At 49.2% G+C, this 10374-nt stretch overlaps 1 protein-coding gene across 1 annotated transcript in view; it reads right to left on the bottom strand.

Moving 5' to 3' along the window:
• Positions 1-1982, bottom strand: part of POMGNT2 (protein O-linked mannose N-acetylglucosaminyltransferase 2 (beta 1,4-)) — a 14043-nt gene extending 12061 nt beyond the window's left edge. The window contains exon 1 of the mRNA XM_004708549.2: positions 1900-1982. The gene's annotated coding sequence lies outside the window, so the exon portion shown is untranslated. The remainder of the gene's footprint in view (positions 1-1899) is intronic.
• Positions 1983-10374: the final 8392 nt, after the last annotated feature.

The raw sequence follows: 10374 nt of genomic DNA on the forward strand, positions 1-10374 counted from the left end.
TGGCGCTCAGGTCCCCGCTACCAGCTGCCACCCTGTGAGGAAGGTGCTTTTATTGCCCTTCTGCAAAGAAAGACACAGAGTCTGAGCAGACAAGGCACACAGCTGGAGACTGAGGGCCAGCATTTGACTGGCCAGACACTTGCAAGGGGGGAGGGGGGCTACAAGACATTCATGGAAGAACTGAATGACAAGATGAAGGAATTCTCCCAGGAACTTTCTAGAAGCCCTTTGTCTCCAAGGTGGGTCAAAGAGGATGGCTGCAAAATCATAGAAACCCTTATTAACCACAAACATTAAGATGCGAAGCTGCTGCTTCTGAACATCTAGATCCACACGCACTTCCGGAGGCAGTACGGGCTCCATCTCTCTAACCCTGTGGTTCTCAACCTTCCTCAGGCCGCGCACAACCCGCAACCCTTTCATACAGTTCCTCATGTTGTGGTGACCCCAGAACAGAAAATTATTCGTTGCTACTTCATCACTGTCATCTTGCTATTGTGATGAGTTGTTACGTAAATAACTGATATGCAGGATACATTAGGCAGCCCTTGTGAAAGGGTTGTTTGACCCCCAAAGGGGTCGGGACCCACAGGTTGAGAACCGCTGCTCCAGCCCATCCTTCGGGAAGAGTTGTGCTCTCCCATTCCCACCCGTTCAAAAGGCAGTTTCGGCTTCCCGAGGGTCTCAACTCATGTTTCTTTCCAATGTCCCTTGAGTTCAGCAGCCAAAAAACAAGTCAGAAAGTGCAACGTCAGGAAGGTAGGGTACACAGGATCAATGCTCCCCAACAAAACCCTCATAGGACACTCCTTCCTACTCTGCAAGGGGTCATGATGGGGGGCAGAGGGAGGGGTGGATGGGGGGCAGAGGAACTCTGGGCCCAATTTTTCTGGCCTTTCCCTCCCCAATGCAGTTTTAAACTTCTTATATCCTTTTCATAAATAAGCCCGGTGATTCTCTTGTGTCCTCTGAGAACATCTACAATATTATCCCTTGGGGGGTGGTTCCCCAACAATCACCACCTGTGCTAATCTCTCTGCCTTGAATTTAAGTGGCCCAGACAAGAGATCCCCATCAGAAGCTGAGACACCCCCCGGCCCCTTGCAATACTTCTTGACTTAACCCCTATGGAAAAACCTTCACGTGAACGAACTTGTACACTGTCGGCACACCCCAAACAAACTCACCCTCCAAACCATGGTACTCGCCCCTCCCTGCCCATCTGGGGCCTTGCTTTTCCCAAGAGCAGGCTCTGCGAGTCAGTTGGCATAAAGCAAGCCGACAATGACCAACCACGAGGGGCGGGCCTGTGGCCTGAGGGGCCCCCAGCATTGGCCACAGACTGGACGCTACACACGTGGATGCAAACGGACCAGCCAGGAGCAATTAAAGAGACCTGTGGGCACGACCGGTGAGAAATGGAACTACTGTCGCCGGGCAATTTGTGCCGAAACTGTCAGATGGGACCCAATTTGCAGAATAAACTTCCACCCCCAAGACAACAAAATGTTCCACCTTCCTCGGGGGTGGGGGTGAGCTAGACAGCCAGGCCCCTCCGCGCACCTTGCCCGGCTCCCGGCCCCACCACCCCAAGCAGAAGAGCGTAGGGGACCTGAGGCCAGTGTCCGCGGCCAACTACTGACTGCGAGCGGCCCTGGCCGACCCTCTGCACCCCCTGTCCCCCACCTCGCGCGCCGCCTCTGTCCGCAGCACACGTCACTCCTCGGCCCTGCAAGCTCCCCGCCACCGCCGCTCTCCCACAAACGCCCAGAGATCTGGTCACCCCAGCGCCCGGCAACCACCGCCGTTCCATCCAGAGGCAGGACCGGGGGCGCGCCCCCAACGCCAAGCCCCCACCGCGTGCAGGAGCCCCCACGGCCCCGAGCGCGCGCCGCTCACCTGAAGTCCGGGCCTGCCGGACACAGCTGCCCGGGTCTTCGCGGCCGCGCGGCCAGGCGGGCGGCCCCTCCGCAGCGGTGTCCAGGAGCGCTCGGAGCGCGGGAGGCCGGACCGTCCGCGCAGCCTCGGTGCACCCGTGCAGCCCACGCCGCCGCCGGGCTCCCGGGTGCGGGCAGTGAGTCTGCGGGACCGTGGCTGGGGGTGGTGGGAAAAAAAATCCAGCGCGGGAGCCAGTGCGCGTGCGCAGAGCCACCCTTGGCCCGCGGAATCCTGGGAGTTGTAGTTTGGACCCCGAGAGGCTTGCGTTTTACCTGATTCCCAAATGAAAAACAAACCCAACACCCTGTTCTCGAGCCAATACTGACAGCGACCCTCTAAGACTGCCCTGGTCCAACTTTCTAAGCCTGTAATCTTCACGGAAGAAGACCGGTGAAACGTTGACCATGGAGCGTCTTCAAACTGCACACCTTTCTGTAAGAGCCAGCAGCCGAATGAATGATCAGGGCTCCTTGCCTGGTATTAGGATTACACATTCATGGTAGTGTACACACATTATGATAATAAATGAAAATGCAAATGAACCAATAAGCAGACAATATGTATAAAATCAAAGTAATAGATTTGCATATATATATATACACATATATATATAGTCAAAACACAACAAACAAAACAAGCCCACTGCAGAAGAGTGGATTCAGACTCACAGCAACTCTACAAATAAACCAAACTCACTGCCATCGAGTCAATGCTGCCTCATAGTGACCCCACTGTTGACGGAGCACAAAACCCAGTCTTTCTCCTGTGGAGCTGCCGGTGGTTTCGAACTGTCGACCAAGTGGCTCGCCGCCCAATGCATAACCACTGAACGACCAGGGCTTCTTCAGAGGGCAGGTTAAGACTGCCCCTGTGGGTTTCCGATACTGACTCTTTACGGGAAGACAAAGCCTGGTCTGGTTGGTTTCAAACTGCAGGTCTTGTGGCTAGCCACCCATTGCATCACCAGGAGGCCGCCAAGACCCCCTTTCATAGCAAACGGGCCCTAAACACAAAAGCAGCCGGCCTCCAGCTGAGCCACATGAATCTCACCTGATCCCAGCGTCGCCCTTCAGCTGGGAAAGACCAAACACGCCCAACTCACATGACTGCGGCTTGGGCATTTGTTACCAATTTTCTAACTGGACCTAGGCTCCGATTTCTTGATTTGTGAATGTTAACCCTCCACTGATTAGAGTAAATGAGATTTGAACTCGTGCGTGCATCTTCCATGACTGCTGCTATTTCTGTAGCATATTGAGACTGTATTTCTGTCTACATAATTGAGGAAGCTGCCTCTAATTTATAATTATTTTAAATGGTGATGCCCAGTGTTGAGGGAATCAAACTTGAAAAACAAAAACCAAAAACTTACTGACGTTGAGTCAATGCTGACCCATTGCAAGCCCCGTAAAGACCCTGGGTGCAAGTTTGGAATAAGTTGTTTCAATTATGCAAGCAGTTTGATAACATAGCCCCAACCATTTAAAAAACACACTGCAGACCTCTAACCAAGAAATGTTAACCACCGTGGAGGAGGAGGCATACAAAGATTGAACAGTTTTGTTTACAATAATAACAGATTTAAAGGTTGGAATGGCAATACTACCTTTAGCCAAGTCGATCAAGAGCAAGCAAAAGTACAAGGACTAAAAGGAAATTATATATGTATATTTATATATATCCTAGTCATTTTACTTGCTCTTGATTTTCTTCCTTGATTAAGATTCCGTCACGTGTCTGTCTGTCTGTCTGTCATACTCTGGTGGCTTGGTGATGCTGTGATGCCTGAAGCTGTCACTGGTCCTTCAAATACTAGGAGGGTCAGCTAAGGTGAGCAGGTTCCAGCAGAGCTTCCAGGTTCAGAACAGACGATGAAGAAGGAACAGGCTGTCCACTTCTGGGGACTTTGTCTCTGGAAACCTTATGGGTGGCAGAGGAACGCTGCCAGATGTCGTGCCAGAAGATGAGCCTCTCAAGTCAGAAGTTACCAAAGACATAATTGAGGAAATGCTCCCCTCTCAAAGTAGTGTTGAGCATTATGACGTGGATGAGACCTTCATTTGCTGATGGGGCATGACTCCAAATGGGAAGAAACAGTTACAAATGTCTATGAATAATCGGAACTTGGAATGTACAAAGTATGAATCAAAAAATTGGAAGCTGTTACAAATGAAATAGAACACATAAAGATCAATATCCTGGTTGCTCATGAGCTGAAATGGATTGATATTGGCCATTTTGAATCAGACAAGCAGGGCTTACTCTTCCAGGAATGACAAATTCAAGGGGGAATCAAATCACATTCATCATCAAAAAGAATATTTCGAGCTCTCTCTTGAATTATAATTCTGCCTGTGATCGGAGTGTATCTATCTGTATACAAGGAAATCCAGCCAATACAACTATTACTCAAATTTATGCACCAACCTAAAGCTAGTGATGAAGAATCGACAAATTCTACCAGCTTCTTCAGTCTGAAATTGATCAAACACGCGATCAAGATGCATCATAACTATTGGCGATTTGAATGTGAAAGTTGGAATTTTGCAAGACCAATGATTTCTTCATTGCTTTATGTTTTCTCAACAACATGACAGTAGCAAAACGAATAAGAAAATGGCCGATTCAAGCCCAAAGATATCAGCCAGAGAGCACACTGTCCATAGATGAAATAAATACTCAACTAAAAGACAAAGAAGGTCAGACGAAATGAAGGGAAATAAAACGCAACTAGATGCTGCTTACAAGAAAGCAAAAGAATCAGGAAATAAATACCACTGCAAACACTAACCAAATAGGAGCCAGAGCAATTGTGCTAAAGGACACATATGTAAGCATTGGGCTGCTAACCAGAAAGGTCAGCAGTTCAAACCCCATCAGAGATTCTGGGGTAGCAAGATGAGGCCGCATGCTCCTGTAAAGTTATACAGCCCTATGGAGGGTTATTACAAGCCAAGATTGACTCACTGGCAATGAGTTTGGTTTGGGGGTACAACTATACTAGGGAGATCTGGGGGTGCAATGATTAAGTGAGGGACTCACTGCTAACTGAACGGCCTGTGACTCAACCTACCTGCTTGTCCCTGGGAGAAAGATGTGGTGCTCTGTAAAGATTCGCAGCCTTGAAAGCCCTAAGGGGCAGCTCTGCTCTGTCCTGTCACGTTTCTGGGAGTTGGAATAGACTCAGTGGCAGTGGGTTGGGTTTTTATACCTACACTAAAAATCAGACCAAGAAGCAAGATATTGGTCCATGTGCCCACATGGTTCAACGACGCTTTCTGAGCGGTACAACTATAGGGAATTTTTATTCCATCCTTTTTTTAAATTCTCCGCCAAGCTCCAAACCAAGCTCACAGCCATTGCGTCTATCCTGACTCATAACGAGTCTAGAGGACCGAATCGAACTGCTCAGATGGGCTTCTGAGACTGTAACTCTTTACGGGACTAGACAGCCTCGTCTTGTCTTTCTCCTGAGGAGCTGCCGGTGATTTCAAACTGATGACCACGCAGGAAGCAGCCCAACACATAGCCCCTATGCCACCAGGGCTCCATGTTCTGCACAACGAACTCCGAACACTCTTTTTCTTTAAGTCAGGGCAAACATTATTTAAGGAGATTTCTCATCATGTCATTTCGTAGATTGGCAGTGGGACTTACCCGTGGCAGTCTGCTTCCGCCTCCGAAACCCAGGGGGAGTGCTCCATAGGTCCGCTGTGGGTTGGAATCAACTAGACAGCCACGGGTGAAAAGATGTGTGGCTACCATAGTACATGGTGGTGGTGGTGCTCTCAAGCTGGTCCTGACTCATAGTGACCCTTCGTACAACAGAACAAGACACTGTTTCGTCGTGCGCCGTCCTCAAAATCGTCCTCATGGTTGAGCCCATTGTTGTAGCCACCGTGTCCAGCTCCCCTGGTTTTCCCTGCCCTTCCACTTTAACAAGCATGAGTTTAAAGCCTCATCTTTCTCCTGAGGATTGGCTGTTGGTTTAGAACTGCTGACCTTGCCATTAGAAGCCCAACTTAGAACCACTATGCCACAAGAATTCAAAGTCATTGATTCAGCTTTGGTGTTCCTTATTCAATGTCCAACTTTCCCATGCACATGAGGCGATTGCAAACACATGGCTTGGGTCAGGAGCACCTTAGTCCTCAAAGTAACCTCCTTGCTTTTCAACACTTTAAAGAGGTCTTGGGCATAGCAGATTTATTCAAGGCAATGTATTGTTTGATCTCCAGACTGCTGCTTCCGTGAGCATTGATTATGGATCCCAGTGAGATGAAATCTGTCGCAACTTCAATTTTTTCTCCATTTATCAAGATGCTAGCTATTGGTCCAGTTGTGAGGATATTTGTGTGTTGGTTGTTACATTTGAGTTGCAATCCTTGATCTTTATCGCCGAGTGCTTCAAATCCTCTTCAATTCAGCTTACCATAATAGATGAGCCCTGGGAAAGGCCTCCCTTACCAAGCCAGTGTGCGCATACAGAGAACCCTGAAAACATGAAGCCAGGGTCCCTTTGTCTTCCCAAGGGCACATAGGTGTTGCAGGCGGCCCATGCCCACAGTTTAGTTCCCTGGAGCTCTGTCGCCCCAAAGGCATCTGGGACCCCCTCCCACTCCCACTCCCACTCCTCCACTCCACCCTTCCCCACATCTCCTTCCTGTAGGGTTTGCAGTCGGCCAGGCATGCACCTTTGGGAGTCAAAGCTCTTTTTGAAAGTGCTTCTGTGATTCTTGACCAAGGAAGTTAAAACGTCGAATGTGGACAAAGTTAAAAAAGCAAACACCAACCACCACCCACTAAAATAATGCAATTTAAAATGACCCTTAATTTCTCTGTCCAGAAAGGACTTGAAGTGAGCCTGTGGGCCATCACCTTCCAAAGGCTGGTTTTCTCTGTGCGGGGACACTCACTCTCCGAAGTGAGGACATCGCGTGTCCATTATTGTGTGACCTGCCTTTTTTATGTACCAATATGTCACAAATGCCTTGGAAATAAGCATCTTTGGGAGGGGCTGGCCATTCCCACGGAGTCACAAACAGACAGCAGAACCAGGGAAGGGACAGCTGTTCCTTGGCCCACACCCCTTTGCTTTCAGTGCCTGAGAGATGCCCACCCATTGTTACACGACACCTTCCTATTTTTAATGAGTCTGTGAATTTCTTTGTTGCCATGGTTTGGATTTTTACTTTGTTCAGGACTAAAATACTTTATTCCTTTGATGGAGTTCTAATTATACCAGCAATGCGTGCTAACTTGTCCACCCTTTCAGGCCATAGAAAAATGATTTGATTTTACAGAAGTTAGTGGGATGTTGGCAATGATTTAATCCAGACTCCTTGTGGGAGTGTGGGAGTTAGAAAGTTAAGGGTCAGGTGGGTGATAGAACTGCTCTTGGGTCACAAAGTGAACAAAAGACAAATTTTGTGAATCTGGAAATGGTTTACACGTTTCCCAAATGCTTCTGGGTGGTTTGAGTAGGTTATTGGCATTGAATAGATCAATTCTGGGTCAAAGTGAACCTCTAAGACAGAGCAGAACTGACCCACAGGGTTTCCAAGGCTACAAATCTGTACAGAAGCCAACTACCACATCTTTCTCCCAAGCATGCTGAACTGCCTGCCAAGGAGAGACGGATACTGCTGGAATGTCAGGAATTGGGTGCACCAAGCTACCCCCACCACCAGCGGAGAACTGTAGAAAGATTTGAGGATGCTGACTTTGTCCTGATTTAAATAAAACAAAAACAAAAAACCTCACTGTCATTGAGTCCCTGCCAACTCATAGCATCCTTCTAAGACAGAGTAGAACCTCCCCTGTGGGTTCCCAAGATTGCAACTCTCTTTGTGTGTGTGTGTAAGAGAGGATTTATATTAAGAAGTAATGACTATATATCAAGCAACCATGCCAGCCCAGTCCAGATCAAGTCCATAAGTCCAATTTCTAGTCCATTAGTCCAGTACTAGTCTATAAATCCCTCTTCAGACTCTTGCGGCCACAACAGTGTCGAATGCAGGAACATCCCTTCCTTCTGGTGGGTGCAAAGTCTTGTGGATCCAATGGTGGTGGTGACATCACAGGGCTCTGGCAGCTCCCAGTGGTGGCCCTTCCACAACAGGAAGGTGAAGGTAGAGGAGGGAGATGGGGAGGTTCCCAGGACCTTCCTTTTGAGAAGGCCACACCCACAAGGAGCCATCATCAGGCTGTGACCTGATTGACAGGCTAGATTCCACCCCTACACTCTGTTGATCAAGCTGACACCAAATTATGTAACTACCACACTGTAGTTTGTTACACATTCGGCTTCTAACCACAAGGTTGGCAGTTCCAACCCGCCAGCCCTTCCTTGGGAGAAAGATAAGATTTTCTGCTCCTGTAAAGATGTATAGCTCCAGAAACCCTAAGGAGCAATTCTACTTTGTCCTGAGGCTTAATGTGAGTCTGAAGGGACTCAGTGAAGATTGCAACTCTTTACGAGAGTAGAAAGCCGGGTCTTTCTCTCACTGAGCAGCTGGTGGTTTCAAACTGCCGGCTTTGTGGTTAGTAGCCCAACACATATCCACTATGCCATGCAAACAGCCAATTAAAGGCCCCTCCAGCTGCATCCCTTTTCCCTCGGCAGGCACCCAAGGGAAACTCTACACCTATGAGTTCATGACAGAGCAGAATCCCTGGGGCTGGGCTGGGATCCCGAGAAGCTATGGCCGGGGAGGAGAAGACAGCAGACTCGTGTGTAACCATGTCCAGGAGGGTGTGTGAGAGTCAAAGTGAAACCCAAACACAACACTCACTGCCCTCGAGTTGATGCTGATGCATTGCGACCATACGGGACAGAGCAGACCTGCCCCCCCGTGAGTTTCTGAATCGGTCCGTCTATGCAGGAGTAGAAAGTCTCATCTTTTTGAGCTGAGGCTCAAAGCAGCGTCGTGTTGAAGCTCCTCTCAGACTTTTCCCAAAGGGCCCTGGTTAAGCCCTGGGATGCTCACTAGAGAGCTGGTGATTCAAACCCCAGCACCTGCTCAACCGGGGGAAGGGCCCTGATGACCTGCTCCCATAAAAGCGATGGCCCCGAGACCCTTGGGTGCAGTCTACTCTCTCCAGGGGTTGGTAGGCGTCAGAATCAACTCGATGACTCATTTGGTTGCGGGGTGGGGTGGGTGAACGATTTGTAAGGAGAGCTTGAATCTTACTCCGAAGAGAAATCTAAGGACAATCTGAGCCATGGGTATGACTGGTTTCTCATTGGAAATGGACTCACAATTGTATGAAAGGAGTCCAGGTGATGCAATGATTAAACACCCCACTACTAACTAAGGTGTGACCCCAACAGGGGCTCTTTGGCAAAACACACTGGTGTCCAGTCTTCACTCTGGTGAGGATTACAGGTGCCCCAGGCAGCCCCACTCTGCCCCAGGGGGCTGGGCATGTGTGTCTCTCCTTTATGGGAGTCCTGCCCTGTGTGCGTTTTGTTAGAATACAACTGCAATCCTACGCTCCGGGCTTTCCTGAGTTCTGAAAATCATGCTAGGGAATCCTCAAACCTGAGGGGGTCAAACTAAACTAAACTAAACTCACTGCCATGGAGTCTATGCTGACTCATAGTGACCCCCTGTGGGTTTCCAAGACTGTCACTGTGAATGAGAGTAGAAAGCCCAGTCGTTCTCCCAGGAAGCTGCTGGTGCTTTTGAACTGTCAGCCATGTGGATGGCAGCCCAACGCGTAACCACGACACTGCCAGGGCTCTCAAATTTGTAGCCATCAGGTTAGAAGTGCCTGGATTCTGGGGACGCTTGAATTTGCATCAGGCGTCTGAAGTCTGGGGCAGCCGGGGCAGTCTGGAGGATAGTGCTGGCGACCGGGGAGCTCTGACCGAGTATTTGCAGGTGGTGTCTGCAGACACATCGAAGGCACTGTGGTGAGTACTACTCCAGACCTAGTCCAGACAGGGAAGGGTTCCCCAAGGAGGTAACATTGGCATTTAGAGTTGAGGGATAAGTAGGAAGTGGAGAAATAGAGGGAGTTTCCGGGATGGTGGTGATGAAGATCGTATAGGGAAGAAAGAATAGAGTGTGCAAAAACCTGCCGATGAATCCCAGCAGTTAGGGGTGAACTAAAATCCTACTGGCTGCAGCAGAGAATAGAAGAAAGTGAAGAAGCCGGAGAAGTAAGCCTAGGTCCCTCTCCTGGGTTCTCCCATCACCATTTGCATGAGTCTCTGCTTAACAATGATCCCCAAACCCAGCTGTGTAGAGCATCCACCACTCTTTGTTGGTGTGAACCAGGAATCTGGGTGCAGTGTAGCTTGGGTGCCTCTGACTCAGGCTCTTGCACAAGGCTGTCACCATGTTGTTGGACGAGGGTCTGTGGTGTCATCTGAATGAGGGTACAGAGGGGGAGGACTTAGTATCACACACATTCACCTGTGAATGGCTG

Source organism: Echinops telfairi, unplaced genomic scaffold, assembly GCF_000313985.2.
Source record: "Echinops telfairi isolate 266 unplaced genomic scaffold, ASM31398v2 ScPeMD7_4225;HRSCAF=4972, whole genome shotgun sequence".
NCBI classification, from domain to species: domain Eukaryota; kingdom Metazoa; phylum Chordata; class Mammalia; order Afrosoricida; family Tenrecidae; genus Echinops; species Echinops telfairi.